This window comes from Lucilia sericata, unplaced genomic scaffold (assembly GCF_015586225.1).
Source record: "Lucilia sericata isolate MDLA Ls3-8-SP2 unplaced genomic scaffold, ASM1558622v1 Contig000006F_arrow, whole genome shotgun sequence".
Taxonomy (NCBI): Eukaryota; Metazoa; Arthropoda; class Insecta; order Diptera; family Calliphoridae; genus Lucilia; species Lucilia sericata.
In genome coordinates this window covers 270,588-290,099 of record NW_023994047.1, presented here as the reverse complement: position 1 = coordinate 290,099, position 19,512 = coordinate 270,588, and the positions used below count along the sequence as shown (strand labels likewise).

Genomic DNA, 19,512 nt, shown 5'->3' with positions numbered 1-19,512 from the left:
TATAGTCTAGTCTATAGTCTAGTCTATAGTCTAGTCTATAGTCTAGTCTATAGTCTAGTCTATAGTCTAGTCTATAGTCTAGTCTATAGTCTAGTCTATAGTCTAGTCTATAGTCTAGTCTATAGTCTAGTCTATAGTTTAGTCTATAGTCTAGTCTATGGTATAGTCTATAGTCTAGTCTATAGTCTAGTCTATTCTAATCTAGTCTAGTCTAGTCTAGTCTTGTCTAGTCTAGTCTAGTCTAGTCTAGTCTGTAGTCTATAGTCTAGTCTATAGTCTATAGTCTAGTCTATAATCTAGCCTATAGTATAGTCTAGTCTATAGTCTATAGTCTAGGCTATAGCCTAGACTATAGTAGGGACTATAGTCCATTCTATATTCTGGACTATAGTCGAGTTTTTAGTGTAGCCATTAGTCTCGACTATATTCTTTTTAATAGTTAAGTCTATAGTCTGATATAGACTATCGTAGAGTTTATAGTCGAGTCTTTAGTTTTGGTCATAGTATGGACTATAGTCTAGTCTATAGTTGGATTATAGTCTGGTCTGGACTATAGTCTAATCTCTAGTTGAGTATTTAGTCTGGTCTATAGTTTAGTCTATTGTCTAGTTAATAGAGGTTCATAAACCCTTTCGTTCGATATATTTCTTTTCTAACTTAAACAAAGATTTTTATCAAAATCATGCTTAGTTAAGCAAATTGCCAGTTACTTAATTAAAGGGAAAACGTTTTGTTTTTAAGTTTTCCCAACTACTAGTGTTTAACATAATTTTGTAATAATTATCTAATGAAAATGTTTAAAATATTTTGAAAATACTTTTATTTTCTTAAACTAACTGTAAAATATGTAACATTTTATGCAAATATCAACTAAATGTTATAAAATTTTATGATTTTTTTTTTTTTTGGTTTGTTTGTCTTAACTAAACTAATAGTTTTTCTTTTTTGCCAGACAGATTACATGGTTACTTACACAAATAGAGTCATGATATAATAATTATAGCAACTTTTGGTAAAGACAACTTCAATAGCGGGCCAAAAAATTAACATGATTTTCCATTTGCATGTTTAAAATAAACAGCTATTACAAGATGCTTTTGTGAGAGGAAAAGGGGTAGTAAAGCCTTAACTTTATTTTGAAAATGTTGTCAGTTACATTTTTTTGGTTTTAAGTTTGAAATTAAAAATTTTGATAACTTACTTTTAGTTTAATCTACATTTGACATTTTCTTTTGGTTTGTTTTTTGCAAATTTTTTTCTTTAACAGATTGACATTTGCCAACTTTAAAGGTGGCCAAACAAGTTTAGAGTTAAATAATTGTAAGAAACAAATTGTTTATTAAAAAGTAATATAAAATTAAAGCAAAAATTTTGAAAACACCTTATGACTCTTGAGATATTTTTATAAATTTTATTTCCAATTTCTTTTTTACATAATGATCTTTAATTTATTATTTCTTAAATACATTTTTTTAATGTTTTTTTTTTCTTTCTTTTTTTGTAGGAGTTGGGGTTTTTGTAATGAATTGTGGCTTCATTGTCCAGAAAAGTAGTTCAATTTGTAAGTTTAACACGCTATTTTATCATAACCATTATATTTAAATACTTTTTTATTTATTTACTTTTCATTTTTCTTTTAAATCAACAACAAACTTGTTGAAATTCCCAACAATAACAACAAAATTACCTTTAAAATAATTAATAAAATATTTATGTTACTTCATTACATTTTCTGCTTAAATTGCACTTTCTTGTTTAAAATTTTAAACAATTTTATTTATTTAATAATATTTTTGCTTAAATTGGCAAAATTTTTGTTGTCTGCCTTGTCCGTTTGAATGTCTGTCTGTGCCATTTTCAACCATTGCCGTCGTAAATTGATCATAAAAGTGATCGTTAAAATCATCAAAAGTTGATTTTTATAAGTGTTATTGGTTGTTTTGCTTTTGTATTACCTTTTCTTTGACAATTTCTTGTTGGAGAAGTGCTGATGTAGTAAAAATAAATTTCACTTGTTGTTAAATGGGAATTTAAACCTTTTTATCGTTTTTTTATTTGTAACAAATAACAAATTTGATAGTTCAGAAAGGGAAGCTAAATATCAGGAAGATATATTCTCTTAAAAACATATTAAGGTTTTATTTAGTTCCACAAAGTTTAGTCTAGAATCAATTCACTTCAGACCTTATTTAATGGATCAGATTCTCGATTCAAATTGTATTTCGATGCTCTTCACACAGTTAGATCAAACTAAATTTGTTGCATCAAACCATATGTAGTTTGACTACAGCCAAGTAATGCTTCAAATTCTTAACAGTATTTGTGTTACACTTTAGACATTTCTCTCAAAGCTTGATCATATCTATAGAAAAGCTGAAAACATGTTTCTCCTGTTCTTCAAAGCTTTTACGTATAAAAAGGTTTAACTCTGTATCTTCAAACAAGATTTCTTTTAATAAAAAAATGCTTCAAACAAAAAGCAGTTTTACCATGTTGTCATTGAACTACTAAATGTTGCATCAATCCTTAATTTAGTCAGATTTTAACAGAATCAAGAGAAATGTTTAACCATAAAAAGCTTTATGATGTTGTTATCCAATTATTTTCTCTTCAAACAAGATTTCTTTTAATAAAAAAATGCTTCAAACACCAGTTTCATCATATTGTCCCCAAACTACTTAATTAATGTTGATTCAACCACATTTAACAGAAGCTATAGAAGTTTTAAACGAGAAAAAGCTTTTTCGTTTTGTTATCAAACTATTTTCTCTTCAAACAAGATTTCTTTTGATTAAAAGTAGCTTCAAACACTTTATGTTGTCATCAAACTACTTAATGTTGAATCAAACCAGTTTTAAACTAAAATTAGAAAAGCTTTAAACCAGCCCCAAAAAGGCAAAGAATACTTTCATCTAGTTGTCATCATATTCCCATCAAACTACTTAATGTTGAATCAAACCTCAATCAAACTACATTTAACAGGAGCTAGAGCAGTTTAAAAAAAAAAAGCTTTATCGTGTTCTTATCAAACTATTTTCTCTTCAAACAAAATTTATTTTAATTAAAAAAACCGTTTCATAATGTTGTCATCAAACTACTTAATGCTGAATCAAACCAGTTTCAAACAAAAACTAGAAAAGCTTTAAACCACACCCAAAACCCAAAGAATACTTTCATCTAGTTGTCAGCATGTTCCCATCAAACTACTTAATGTTGAATCAAACCTCAATCAAACTATATTTAACAGGAGCTAGAGCAGTTTTAAAACAGAAAAAGCTTTATCGTGTTCTTATCAAACTATTTTCTCTTCAAACAAGATTTCTTTTAATTAAAAGAATAGTTATGTTGTCATCAAACTACTTAATGTTGCATCAAACCAGTTTTCCCTTCCACGTATTATCTTATTCTTATCAAACTACTTTTGTGTTTTGTTGCATCAAACCTCTTGTATATTATGAAGAACATTTTCGGTTATTTTTCGCAAATTATCTCCACAAACAGTTGTCCAAATTAAGGTCTGATCTTCTTCCAGATTATATGAAGAATACTGAAAGAAAGAATACTTTAATCTAGTTGTCATCAAACAAAGCTTCAAACCTTGACTATTATGATCGTATTTTAATGCTCTTCAAACTCAAATATGTTCCCTTCAAACTACTTTTTTTCATGATTTAGGTTGCATATCCCTTCCCCGTATTATCTTATTCTTATCAAACTACTTTTGTGTTTTGTTGCATCAAACTTTTTCTATATTATGAATAACTTTTTTCGGTTGTCAGTAGCCAGATAATCCTTTATTTTCTTTATGAAATAGCTTTATAATTAATTTCTTTTTAAGTGTTGAAAGTTATTGTCATACCTCCCAAGCTATTCAAAATAGTTTTAAAGCTTAGGGTTTTTTTTAAAACTTCAAACATTTCTTTTAATACTCTTTGGTCTTGGTAATTAAATCTTTGTGATTGTGTTTTTAATCTTCTTATTAACTACTTCAAGTGTTAACAAAAGCTTATTCAGAAAAAAAAAAATATTCCGCCCTGACATTAATACCGCTGTAATTATGAAAAAGTACAACTACCACAACAAAAAAAACTATAACAATAGTATAAATCCATTTAGGCTGCTGCTGGTCTTTATAAATCGCTTCTAAATACCCAGCGAACAATGTGATAATAAAATAATAATATTAATTAAATATAAAATATCAAACTTTTAGAAAAGCTTAATAAAATAAAGCTAAGAAAGCTTTAATTTTTTAATAATGTGAAAACCTTTTATAATGTTGGCATTTGTCTATAGTTCTAAGCTTTTAATTAAAGCTTAAAAATGGCTAAATATAACGACATAGATTATTTGAAGAAATAGAAAGTTTCATAGCTTAAATCAAAGCTTTGCTAGAGGGATAACAAGAAAACTAGAAGTCGTTAACGAAAAGCTAAACGAGAAGCTCTACTAGAGGGATAACAAGAAAACTAGAAGTCGTTAACGAAAAGCTAAACGAAAAGCTCTACTTGTGGAATAATAAGAAAGCTTTTATTTCTATTTATTATGAAAGCTTGCCTTGAGTAAAATTATATGCTTTAAGCTAAGCAACAAACTTTTTAAACATTTCGAAACTTTCCTCAAAGCTTTGCTAGAGGGATAACAGGAAAGTTTTGAGCTTTCTAAAGACACACCCACCAAAAATAAAGCTTGCAAATAGCTTTACTTGTGGAATAATAAGAAAGCTTTTATTTTTTTATTATGAAAGCTTGCCTTGAGTAAAATTATATGCTTTAAGCTTTAATAACAAACTTTTTAAACATTTCTAAACATTCCTCAAAGCTTTTCTAGAGGGATAACAAGAACGTTTTAAACTTAAAGGCTTAAGACCAAACTTTGAAAATTTTTGGAAAAAAGTTTCAAACATTCATTAAAGCTGTAAAAACATTTAAGAAAATGCTTTGCTTGAGGGAATGTGGAAAAAGCTCAAGTTCTAGGAAATTTTGTGGGAAAGCTTTGTTAGAGGTATATTACTAAAGCTTTTATTTTGAAGTCTTTGGATTAGAACAAAAGCTTTAAATCGTTTGAATAATATTAAAGCTTTTTTTTTAATGTTGCTGTTAATTAAAAGAGCTTTTATATATAAATATTATGATTAAAGAAATATAAAAGTCTTGTCATAGTTTAGATTTAATTAAAGCTTCAAACATTTCCTTAAAGCTTTAAATTTTGTGAAAAAGCTTTATTTGGGTTTTAGTGATAAAGCTTTTACTATTAAATATTTTAAAAACTTGTTTAAATGTTTGGTTTAAAGTAAAGCTTTAAGTTGTTTAAATAATATTAAAGTTTTAAAGCTTTCCTTAATGTTTTAAAGCTTTCCTTAAAGTTTTAAAGCTTTCCTTAAAGCTTTAGAAAAGCTTGAAAAAAAACTTTTTTTAAATATTATGAAATTTATTGTCTGGATTTGAAAACAATTTTCCAACTTTTTGTTGAAAGCTTTAGTAAAACCTTTTCTAGAAGAATAATAAGAAAATTTGTATTTATAAGTTAAAATCATATTTTATCGGATAATGTTTACAAATTGGTTTGCTGGGTTTTTAATTTTATGGATTGGGATCTATTTCAGCTTGTAAGGTGACGTCTTTAAGCTGCTTACTTATTTAGATCTATTTTATTTAATTTACATTATAAATAAATTTTCATTTCCCAAATTGTTAAACAACTTCATAAACATTTTTATAGCTTGGTTGTTGTTTTTGTTTTTTTCTTTTTTTAAGATGAATCTGTTTATTTTATTTTTGGCAAATTTTAAAAAAAATTTTTTGACCATTTCTTTTTTTGATTAACTAGCCTTTAAAAGAAATGTGGGTCTTTTTAAAGAAAACGAAAGTATTATTTAGATGTGTGTTTATTTAAGGTGCAAGTTTATAGTTTATAACACTTTTATAAAAAATAAGCTTTTTTTCTACTTAATTATTTGTTTATAATAAAAACATCAAAATTATGTAATTTTTTTATAACTTAAACATAAACATTTTTGCTAATATTTTTTAATACTATGATCAATTTTTCAATATTAATCTTTAACAAAAGAAAGTTTAACAAAGAGTTTTTGCTTGATTAAATAATAATTTTTTTCCGGAGTTTGTTTTTATTTTTGTACATATAACAAAGAAAGTTAATAAAAATTTATTTAAAAATTATTATAATGACTTTCGTTTGATCTTTTTTTCGGGGTTTTCGGCACAAATTGCCATTTTGTTGGCTGATATATCAATAAAACCAACATAAATTGAATATAAACAAAGCAAAGACCCAATAACCTTAATAAATGTTTTATAACACAAAAATTCCCACAGTTGTTTAGAAAATAATTCTTTTCTATAATTGTTAATTTACCATGCTGTCTTAAATACTATTGTAACAAGTGCATTTTCCCGCTTAACACAAAATTTATTAAAGCCGTACTTAAGACCAGCCCTTTAAAAACTTATGTTGGCCCTATATCGCCAAAGCAACAAATTACCTCAAAACATGTGTTAAACAAAACGCTTTCACCTTTTTACATGATTTTTTTGTGTTATGTTTTCTTTCAGTTCTTCTTCTTCTACAAAAAAAAAAGAGAATTTGATTGATTACATTTTACATTTGTTGGCCACCACCATCAGCCAGACCAGCAATTTCATTTAACAAGCAGCCAACATATTTTTAAACAAATCAACACATTTTATGTTTTTAGCCCTAATACCTCCAACACTTGTCTTCTATATTGTAACTTTGTATTAATGTCTAAGTTTTAAAATTGTCAACTATTTTTTTTGTTTTTGACGTTCGTGCTTGTTTACCGGTAATTTGAAATTGTTGTTGTTTGTTGCTGCTTGTTTGTTTACAGCCTTGACCCAACTTTATGTTCGACTCTTCACGTTTTGTTACAATTTTTTATTAAAAATACTAATTAGTGTTTTAAAATTTCCACTATTAGGTTATTAAAGGAATTTTTCCAATGTTTTTTAAACTGCATTTAAAAAATTGATTAATGTTTATATGTTAATTACTGCAGATCTTGCATATTTTTTGTTAATTAATTAACTATTTAACACTTGAACATCTTAACTTAAACCTTAAGGGAATTGCATTGAATAATTGGGTATAACCATCAAACTGATTATTTATAAATTCCCCGCTGTAGTATTCCCATCAAACAACTTTTGCTTTTAAATAAGTTGCATCAAACCTGTTCTTAAAATATAATGACTTTTCAAGAATTTCCCCGACTTCATCACTAATTAATCGCCGCTCTTCACACTAATTTTGCTTTAAAATAAGTTGGATCAAACATGTGTGAACATTTTCTTAAATTACCAAAGCTTTCAATTTATATCCATTAGGCTTTCATCACTTTCACAGATTCATGTTACATCACCCATATCCCCAATACCAACTTTATTCTACTAGTTTGATCTAGTTTTTCTGTCTCAGTAAATGTTGCATCAAACCTTGAAAAGCAACAAACTTGTTTCTTCCGATTCGTAGTTTTCTAAAAACTTCTTTGGGTTCCGTAAACTTTAGTCTATAGATCTTTAATCTAGTTTATAGTTTAGTCCATAGTCTAGTATATAGTCTAGTATATATAGTCTGGTCTATAAGCTAGTAATTAGTTTAGTTTATAGTCCAGCCTATAGTCTACTTTGTGGTCTAGTCTATAGTTTGGTCTATAGTCTAGTCTATTGTTTTGTCTACAGTCTACTCTATTGTCTACTTAAGTCTGCAGTCTAGTCTATAGTCTAGTTTATGGTTTATTATATAGTCTTGTCTATAGTCTAGTCTATAGTCTAGTCTATAGTCTAGTCTATAGTTTAGTCTATAGTTTAGTCTATAGTTTAGTCTATAGTTTAGTCTATAGTCTAGTCTATAGTCTAGTCTATAGTCTAGTCTATAGTCTAGTCTAGTCTATAGTCTACTCTATAGTCTACTATAGTCTAGTCTATAGTCTAGTCTATAGTCTAGTCTATAGTCTAGTCTATAGTCTAGTCTATAGTCTAGTCTATAGTCTAGTCTATAGTCTAGTCTATAGTCTAGTCTATAGTCTAGTCTATAGTCTAGTCTATAGTCTAGTCTAGTCTATAGTCTATAGTCTACTCTATAGTCTAGTCTATAGTCTAGTCTATAGTCTAGTCTATAGTCTAGTCTATAGTGTAGTCTATAGTCTAGTCTATAGTCTAGTCTATAGTCTAGTCTATAGTCTTGTCTATAGTCTAGTCTATAGTCTAGTCTATAGTCTAGTCTATAGTCTAGTCTATAGTCTAGTCTATAGTCTAGTCTATAGTCTAGTCTATAGTCTAGTCTATAGTCTAGTCTATAGTCTAGTCTATAGTCTAGTCTATAGTCTAGTCTATAGTCTAGTCTATAGTCTAGTCTATAGTCTAGTCTATAGTCTAGTCTATAGTCTAGTCTATAGTCTAGTCTATAGTCTAGTCTATAGTCTAGTCTATAGTCTAGTCTATAGTCTAGTCTATAGTCTAGTCTATAGTCTAGTCTATAGTCTTGTCTATAGTCTTGTCTATAGTCTAGTCTATAGTCTAGTCTGTAGTCTAGTCTATAGTCTAGTCTATAGTCTAGTCTGTAGTCTAGTCTATAGTCTAGTCTATAGTCTAGTCTATAGTCTGTAGTATAGTCTAGTCTAGTCTATAGTCTAGTCTATAGTCTAGTCTATAGTCTAGTCTATATTCTAGTCTATAGTCTAGTCTATAGTCTAGTCTATAGTCTAGTCTATAGTCTAGTCTATAGTCTAGTCTATAGTCTAGTCTATAGTATAGTCTATAGTCTAGTCTATAGTCTAGTCTATAGTCTAGTCTATAGTCTAGTCTATAGTCTAGTCTATAGTCTAGTCTATAGTCTAGTCTATAGTCTAGTCTATAGTCTAGTCTGTAGTCTAGTCTATAGTCTAGTGTATAGACTAGTCTATAGTCTAGTCTATAGTCTAGTCTATAGTCTAGTCTATAGTCTGGTCTATAGTCTAGTCTATAGTCTAGTCTATAGTCTAGTCTATAGTCTGGTCTATAGTCTAGTCTATAGTCTAGTCTATAGTCTAGTCTATAGTCTAGTCTATAGTCTAGTCTATAGTCTATTCTATAGTCTAGTCTATAGTCTAGTCTATAGTCTAGTCTATAGTCTACTCTATAGTCTGGTCTTTGGTTTCCGTCAAACTTTAGTATACAGTCTAATCTATAGTCTAGTCTGTAGTCTAGACTATATTCTAGATTTCAAATTCTTTATCAGGCCTTAAACTTGCAAATACTTTTCCTCCAGTTAACATCAACTACTTTGGCTATATTCTAAGTTGCATCGAACATCTTTTACAAAGTTTCAAACATTTCAGATGCCAAAACTTATTTTGGCAAACAAAAAGTATAACAATAAATCTCCAAATTCAAACTTCCGTTGCAACTAATGATTTGTTGTAATACATTTGACCTTTTGAAAATAAAGTTGGTAGGAGTTGATAGGTTGTACCTTAAATGACCTTTAAACATAAAATATTAAATCCTACCTTCTTAACTGCCTTAAAACCCATAAAACTTAGAATCTTGATAGCTATAATTAAAATTTTATATTTGAGTGTAAATAATACTCTAAATTTAAACGCCCTCATACGCAAATCATCAGGTTTTGTTTTTTTCTTATGTAGATAACATCGGATGTAATTAAAATTATAAAGTTTATAAAACATAGAAAATAGAAAATTAAAATATAACATGACCGTCTGTCTATAGCTAAAGTTGAGCATTTGAGAAATCAATACTTGACGTGTGTCGGGCCACATTTTATCAAACTTAAAGCTTCAATAGAGCATAAAACATTAAAGAAACATTTATGGACATAGTATGTGGGTGTGGATTTTGTTGTTTATGAGAAATTTTATAATAAATTTACAAAAAAAAAAAAAAAAAAAAAATCATTGATAAACCTAGATGTTTAAGCTACCAAATTGATTGTATTCCAACCATATTTGGGTTTATTATAAATAATTTTAAATGGTTTATTGACAAAATATTTAAGAATATTTATATTAATTTTAAATATTTTATGGTTATTTACTTAGCTATTCATTAATGATTAATGTTATCATTTAAAAAATCAATATATTTTTATTGATATAAATATGATTTTTTTTGTTAAAGATTGTAACAAATATATGTCACTTATGTGGTCTGGGACATAAAGTTTGATAAACATTTTATAATTTTTTTTTACGTTTTTGTAAGGAATGTTGTCTAACATGTTGCCGAAGTAAGCAAAAATTGTATATGTGCCGCATCTTTGCAGTCTGGGTTAAATTTTAAATTTTCTACAAACATGTTTCCTTTTAGCTAAGTTTTTTTGAAAATCATTTATTTATTCATTGCTGCATCATTTGTTGAAGAGAGTTAGATGTGTAGTGACTAGTGGTTATTTGTGGTAAATGTTGCAATTAGGAGGATTACGTTAGTACTTGCACCAGTCCAACACACACATCGGCGAACTCAATAACAATTTCAACGTCATCATCATCATCATGCATGCATGATTGTAATAAATTCGTTTAACATTTTTTTATGTCTATGGCAGGAATGGACAATTTTAAAAGTATATGAAGTAGGTCTGCAGTCTGGTCTGTAGTATAGTCCGTAGTATAGTCTGTAGTATAAACTGTAGTCCAGTCTATTGTCTAGTCTGTAGTCTATAGACTACCCCATTATGTAGTTAACAGTATATTCTGTAATCTGGTCTATAGTATAGTCTATAATCTAGTCTATAGTCTAGTATATAATCTAGTCTATAGTCTAGTCTATAGTATAGTCTATAGTCCAGTCTATAGTCTAGTCTATAGTCTTTTGTATAGTCTAGTCTATAGTCCAGTCTAAAGCCTTTGGTATAGTCTAGTCTATAGTCTAGTCTATAGTCTAGTCTATAGTCTAGTCTATAGTCTAGTCTATAGTCTAGTCTATAGTCTAGTCTATAGTCTAGTCTATAGTCTAGTCTATAGTCTAGTCTATAGTCTAGTCTATAGTCTAGTCTACAGTCTAGTCTATAGTCTAGTCTAGTCTATAGTCTAGTCTATAGTCTAGTCTAGTCTATAGTCTAGTCTATAGTCTAGTCTATAGTCTAGTCTATAGTCTAGTCTATAGTCTAGTCTATAGTCTAGTCTATAGTCTAGTCTATAGTCTAGTCAATAGTCTAGTCTATAGTCTAGTCTATAGTCTAGTCTATAGTCTAGTCTATAGTCTAGTCTATAGTCTAGTCTATAGTCTAGTCTATAGTCTAGTCTAGTCTATAGTCTGGTCTATAGTCTAGTCTATAGTCTAGTCTATAGTCTAGTCTATAGTGTAGTCTACAGTCTAGTCTATAGTCTAGTCTAGTCTAGTCTATAGTCTAGTCTATAGTCTAGTCTATAGTCTAGTCTATAGTCTAGTCTATAGTCTAGTCTACAGTCTAGTCTATAGTCTAGTCTATAGTCTAGTCTATAGTCTAGTCTATAGTCTAGTCTATAGTCTAGTCTATAGTCTTGTCTATAGTCTAGTCTATAGTCTAGTCTATAGTCTAGTCTATAGTCTAGTCTATAGTCTAGTCTATAGTCTAGTCTATAGTCTAGTCTATAGTCTAGTCTATAGTCTAGTCTATAGTCTAGTCTATAATCTACTCTATAGTCTAGTCTATAGTCTAGTCTACAGTCCAGTCTATAGTCTAGTATTTGGTATGTATTTTACAGTCTATAGTCTAGTTAATACTACAACAGTACTTCATTTTCCAGCCCTGCTTTATGGTCTTTGCTGCTAACAACTTCTCTTCTTTTGAGGTTTAAACAGTGGACAAAAATTATTAGTTTAAAACTTGTTTTAATAAAGTATTTAACGTTTTTGTATGAATCAATTGCAACAAAAAAAAAGTTCGCATCAAAACACATAAATTACGCAAAATTTTTTACTCAAGTGTTGTGATGGAAAATTAATAATGAATTTGGCAATAAAATTAATAAAAATATTAAATGAGAAGAGATATTTTTGCAAAATTATCATGTGTGAGAAAAATATGTGTAAACTTTGTAAACGCAATCTTCTTCCCTTAATAAGAACTTAAAACTGGAAAGAAAAAGGAAATAATCTATGGCAGCTTGTCTTTACTGTTGGCTCTATTATTATTTTTAATTGCAAATATTTTCAAAACTAAAACTTGAAAGAATTTTTTTAAATAAAAAAATCTTTTTAAACTTCTTCTCCACTTTAAAAAAAAAAAAAACTTTTCTTTAAAACCGTTCCCATGTACTAACAGTTCAAATTACATGTCCAGTGTTCTCATTATTTCTTTGTAAAACTGTTAATAAGTAAAAAACATAAAAACTTAAGCATACTTTAAGGCGTGTTATTTATTATACCGCACTGTAAACAAAATCAACAAAGTAATAAATATTGTTAAGAAAAACACAAATATTAAAGCATGCTTTAGGGCGGTAATAAAGAAGAAACAAATTTAATTAGTAAACTTTACTTTTTGAACAAACACAGTTTAGATTACAACTAATTAAAGGCATTTTAACAAAAATTAAAAAAATTCAGCAGAATTTTATTTTAACCATTAAATTTCCTTCTTTTTGTTATTAAAGTTATCTTTTAAACCTTAAAAATATTACGTGTTAATCTTACAAGTCCATAAACCACCCACATTTTTTGTGGGATAGAATTACAAAAATTTCATAAGAATGACAATCAAAGCAAAAGTCAATATTGTTTTCAAAGCCATATAATAATAACAAAAAGAAAAATAAGAAAAAGAACCTCTTATTGTTATTTGCAAAGCAGCAGACACTTAAATTGCAAAAAATCTACAAAAGTATAGCAAAAAGATTTTATGCAACTCACAAAAAAAGGTTTTTAAGGATAAAAGCCTTAAGCTCTTAAAAACAGGGTTGTTTTTTGCTCCCCTTTAAGACTTTAATAACAAAAAAATAACCACAAGTTATAGAAAAAAGATTTTCCAACAAAGAAAATAACTTTAAATTAAAGATTTGTGCAAAATTTTACTAGGAAATTCCTTAAAACAACTTAAAAACTAAATCTTCTTTGGCAATTTTTAGTTCTTTTTTTTCTAAAAGCAACTTTAATCTAAAAGAACCCCTTTTTAAGTATTTTTTCCACTCTAGTTGGGGGCTTTTAGATTGTTTTAACAAAAATCAATATATTTCGTCCAGACAAACAATTGCCAAAGCCATTTGAAGATTTCTTTTTGTGGGAGTGAGGCAAGAAATGTGAACAAATTATTACATGTTTACAGAAAAAACATTGGAGCGTGTTTAAGCAAAATATTTTTGCAAATAAAACAAATAAAAACGACACCATAGGATAAGATAGAAATTAGATTTTTGACTAGACTAATTTACAAATCCCCACCACAAGGGAAAAATCAAAAGGAATACTGAAAGGAAGACTGAAAATAATATAAGTTTTTGAGGTAAATTAAAGATTAGACTATAGAGTAGACTATGGACTAGACTGTAGACTAGGATAAATACTAGACCATAAATTAGACTATAAACTATACTAAATACTATAAACTAGACTATAGACAAAACTGTAGACTAGACACTGGGCTAGACTATAGACTAGGCTATAGACTCGACGGTATTCTAGACTATGGACTAGATTATATGCTAAACTATAGACTAGACTATAGGTTAGACTATAGACTAGACTGTAGACTAACCTATAGACTAGACTATAGGCTAAACTATAGGCTAGACTATAGGCTATACTATAGACTAGACTATAGGCTAGACCATAAACTAGAGTATGGACTAGACTATAGACTAGACTAAGGACTAGAATATAGAATATACCATAGACTAGACTATAATATAGAATAGACTATAGACTAGACTATAGATTAGACTATAGACTAGACTAGACTAGACTATAGATTAGACTATGACTTGACTATAGATTAGACTATAGACTAGATATAGACTAGAACTATAGACTAGACTATAGACTAGACATAGACTAGACTATAGGTTAGGACTATAGACTAGACTATAGACTAGAATATAGACTAGACTATAGACTAGACTATAGGTTCGACTATGACTGGAATAGCTAGAAATGATAGACTATAGGACTAGACTAAGACTAGACTATAGACTAGACAATAGACTAGACTATAGATAGACTAAGGACTAGACTATAGACTTAGACTATAGACTCGACTATAGACTAGACTATAGACTAGACTTAGATAGGACTATAGATAGACTATAGACTAGAATAGCACTAGACTATAGACTAGACTATAGACTAGGACTATAACTAGACTAGAGACTAGACTATGACTAGACTCTAGACTAGACTATAGACTAGACTATAGACTAGACTATAGACTAGACTATAGACTAGACTATAGACTAGACTATAGACTAGACTATAGACTAGACTATAGACTAGACTATAGACTAGACTATAGACTAGACTATAGACTAGACTATAGACTAGACTATAGACTAGACTATAGACTAGACTATAGACTAGACTATAGGTTAGACTATAGACTAGACCGTAAACTAGAGTATGAACTAGACTATAGACTAGACTATAGGCTAAACTATTGGCTAGACTATAGGCTATACTATAGACTAGACTATAGACTAGACTATAGACTAGACTATAGACTAGACTATAGACTAGACTATAGACTAGACTATAGACTAGACTATAGACTAGACTATAGACTAGACTATAGACTAGATATAGACTAGACTATAGACTAGACTATAGACTAGACTATAGACTAGACTATAGATAGACTATAGACTAGACTATAGACTAGACTATAGACTAGACTATAGACTAGACTATAGACTAGACTATAGACTAGACTATAGACTAGACTATAGGTTAGACTATAGACTAGACCGTAAACTAGAGTATGAACTAGACTATAGACTAGACTATAGGCTAAACTATTGGCTAGACTATAGGCTATACTATAGACTAGACTATAGACTAGACTATAGACTAGACTATAGACTAGACTATAGACTAGACTATAGGTTAGACTATAGACTAGACTATAGACTAGACTATAGACTAGACTATAGACTAGACTATAGACTAGACTATAGGTTAGACTATAGACTAGACTATAGACTAGACTATAGACTAGACTATAGACTAGACTATAGACTAGACTATAGACTAGACCATAGACTAGACTATAGACTAGACTATAGACTAGACTATAGACTAGACTATAGACTAGACTATAGACTAGACTATAGACTAGACTATAGACTAGACTATAGACTAGATCAGACTAGACTATAGACTAGACTATAGACTAGACTATAGACTAGACTATAGACTAGACTATAGACTAGACTATAGACTAGACTATAGACTAGACTATAGACTAGACTATAGACTAGACTATAGACTAGACTATAGACTAGACTATAGACTAGACTATAGACTAGACTATAGACTAGACTATAGACTAGACTATAGACTAGACTATAGACTAGACTATAGACTAGACTATAGACTAGACTATAGACTAGACTATAGACTAGACTATAGACTAGACTATAGACTAGACTATAGGTTAGACTATAGACTAGACCGTAAACTAGAGTATGAACTAGACTATAGACTAGACTATAGGCTAAACTATTGGCTAGACTATAGGCTATACTATAGACTAGACTATAGACTAAAACGTAGACTAGATTATAGACTAGACCATAAACTAGAGTATGGACTAGACTATAGACTAGACTAAAGACTAGAATATAGAATAGACCATAGACTAGACTATAATATAGAATAGACTATAGACTGGACCATAGACTAGACTATAATATAGAATAGACTATAGACTAGACAATAGACTAGACTATAGACTAGACTATAGACTAGACTATAGACTAGACTATCGACTAGACTATCGACTAGACTATAGACTAGACTATAGACTAGACTATAGACTAGACTATAGATTAGACTATAGACTAGACTATAGACTAGACTATAGACTAGACTATAGACTACACTATAGACTAGACTATAGACTAGACTATAGGCTAGACTATAGACTAGACTATAGACTACACTATAGACTACACTATAGACTAGACTATAGACTAGACTATAGACTAGACTATAGACTACACTATAGACTAGACTATAGACTAGACTATAGACTAGACTATAGACTAGACTATAGACTAGACTATAGACTAGACTATAGACTAGACTATAGACTAGACTATAGACTAGACTATAGACTAGACTATAGACTAGACTAGACTAGACTATACTAGACTATAGACTAGACTATAGACTAGACTATAGACTAGACTATAGACTAGACTATAGACTAGACTAGACTAGACTATAGACTAGACTATAGACTAGACTATAGACTAGACTATAGACTAGACTATAGACTAGACTATAGACTAGACTATAGACTAGACTATAGACTAGACTATAGACTAGACTATAGACTAGACTATAGACTAGGCTATAGACTAGACTATAGACTAGACTATAGACTAGACTATAGACTAGACTATAGACTAGACTATAGACTAGACTATAGACTAGGCTATAGACTAGACTATAGACTAGACTATAGACTAGACTATAGACTAGACTATAGACTAGACTATAGACTAGACTATAGACTAGACTATAGACTAGACTATAGACTAGACTATAGACTAGACTATAGACTAGACTATAGACTAGACTATAGACTAGACTATAGACTAGACTATAGACTAGACTATAGACTAGACTATAGACTAGACTATAGACTAGACTATAGACTAGACTATAGACTAGACTATAGACTAGACTATAGACTAGACTATAGACTAGACTATAGACTAGACTATAGACTAGACTATAGACTTGACTATAGACTAGACTACTGTATTTCCTAATCAATCATGTAAACTTAATTTAATTCTCTTTTATTAAAACATTTGCTTATGTTTTTTGAAAAAGTAATAAAAGTGCTGCCAAGTTGTTTAAATGATGCGTACATAAGAGTACATACAATTTACACATTTATTTAATTAAAACAGCTTTAAGGTGTTGTCCTACAATTTTTTTCATTACAACTTTTCCCTTATTTTGTCCTAAAACTTCTTAAAGAATTGCATGTACTAATGGAAATATTAAAATCTTTCATGGTAGATAAATAAAATATGATTTCATCTTCCAACAATTAGTCATCCTCCAACTTATTATACAAAAAACTTTGTAAAGCTACAATACTAATAGCCATACAAATAATATTGGCGCCATTTCAAACATAAATGTTGACATCAAACATTAGTTTCCTTTTTCTTTCAGTGTATCTAATATACATTTAACTTGGTTCTACTTAAAACGCACAAATTACAACACTGTATGACATAATTTCTTTGAGTTTGTTTTTCTAAAAACACGACTAAACTAAAAATGCCCGCCCCTACTCCAAATGCTCTAGTTTCGCTAGCGTCATTTTTTCTTGCTTTACACGAGAAAAAGTGTAAAAAAAAATGTTGATGAAAAATCTAGGGATCAATATTTTGTTGATGAGTTGTTTAGTTTGTATGCCAAAAAGTTATGATTAAAAAAACCAGGGGAGCAGTGAGGAAGGGCTTCTTTTATGGCTATAAAAGCCACAAAAACAAAACACTGAAAAACCCATCCCATTCCTAGCAACTTTTATAACTATTAAGTCATAAAAAAACAAACGTTTACTTTTAATATGCATGCATATGACATAATTTTTTTCTTCTTTTCAAAGTTGTTGGTTTTTTAGGTCATAAATGAATTTGTTATGAAGAACGTTATGTATTAAGAATTTTTGGTTTCGTACCCCGATTTTTATAGTTAATTTTAAGCTTCATTAAGCTGGAAATATTTCATCAGAAAAAAATGTGTGTTTTTAGTTTCTTAAGAATTTAATTAAGAGGAAATTATTTTTATGAAAAAATATTTATATTTAGTTCCCCTAGCTGAGAAATACTGAAGTGCCTCTTAAATATCTAATCCTTTAAGTGGGCTCTTTAAATGAAACACTTGAGATTTTTATTTTATATTTTTTATAAACGATAATGAACTTTAAAAAATAAGTAGTGCTTTTTTAGATTTTAATTAATAAAAAATAAAGTTCATTGTTTATTAATTCTGAAATTGGAAATAAACTTTTATTAAACAATGAAGGGGTAAATGAACCCTTGGAATGAACGATTTAGATAGAAAATTAAAAATTTCAAGAAATTTTAAACAAAAAATAAGCAAATTTTCTAACAAAAGAATAGCTTAGAATATAGATTACACTGTAGTCTAGTCTATAGATTACACTGTAGTCTAGTCTATAGTTTACACTATAGTCTAGTCTATAGTTTACACTATAGGTTACATTATAGTCTAGTCTATAGTCTAGTCTATAGTCTAGTCTATAGTCTAGTCTATAGTCTAGTCTATAGTCTAGTCTATAGTCTAGTCTATAGTCTAGTCTATAGTCTAGTCTATAGTCTAGTCTATAGTCTAGTCTATAGTCTAGTCTATAGTCTAGTCTATAGTCTAGTCTATAGTCAGTCTATAGTCTAGTCTATAGTCTAGTCTATAGTCTAGTCTATAGTCTAGTCTATAGTCTAGTCTATAGTCTAGTCTATAGTCTAGTCTATAGTCTAGTCTATAGTCTAGTCTATAGTCTAGTCTATAGTCTAGTCTATAGTCTAGTCTATAGTCTAGTCTATAGTCTAGTCTATAGTCTAGTCTATAGTCTAGTCTATAGTCTAGTCTATAGTCTAGTCTATAGTCTAGTCTATAGTCTAGTCTATAGTCTAGTCTATAGTCTAGTCTATAGTCTAGTCTATAGTCTAGTCTATAGTCTAGTCTATAGTCTAGTCTATAGTCTAGTCTATAGTCTAGTCTATAGTCTAGTCTATAGTCTAGTCTATAGTCTAGTCTATAGTCTAGTCTATAGTCTAGTCTATAGTCTAGTCTATAGTCTAGTCTATAGTCTAGTCTATAGTCTAGTCTATAGTCTAGTCTATAGTCTAGTCTATAGTCTAGTCTATAGTCTAGTCTATAGTCTAGTCTATAGTCTAGTCTATAGTCTAGTCTATAGTCTAGTCTATAGTCTAGTCTATAGTCTAGTCTATAGTCTAGTCTATAGTCTAGTCTATAGTCTAGTCTATAGTCTAGTCTATAGTCTAGTCTATAGTCTAGTCTATAGTCTAGTCTATAGTCTAGTCTATAGTCTAGTCTATAGTCTAGTCTATAGTCTAGTCTATAGTCTAGTCTATAGTCTAGTCTATAGTCTAGTCTATAGTCTAGTCTATAGTCTAGTCTATAGTCTAGTCTAGTCTATAGTCTAGTCTAGTCTAGTCTAGTCTAGTCTAGTCTATAGTCTAGTCTAGTCTATAGTCTAGTCTAGTCTATAGTCTAGTCTATAGTCTAGTCTATAGTCTAGTCTATAGTCTAGTCTATAGTCTAGTCTATA

The 19,512-nt window shown here is 29.2% G+C and overlaps 1 protein-coding gene across 1 annotated transcript in view; it reads left to right on the top strand.

Moving 5' to 3' along the window:
• LOC119601520 (pre-rRNA-processing protein esf1) overlaps positions 1-19,512 on the top strand; it is a 168,517-nt gene that overhangs the window by 89,866 nt on the left and 59,139 nt on the right. Inside the window, exon 4 of the transcript XR_005231240.1 lies at positions 1,505-1,561. The gene's annotated coding sequence lies outside the window, so the exon portion shown is untranslated. The remainder of the gene's footprint in view (positions 1-1,504; positions 1,562-19,512) is intronic.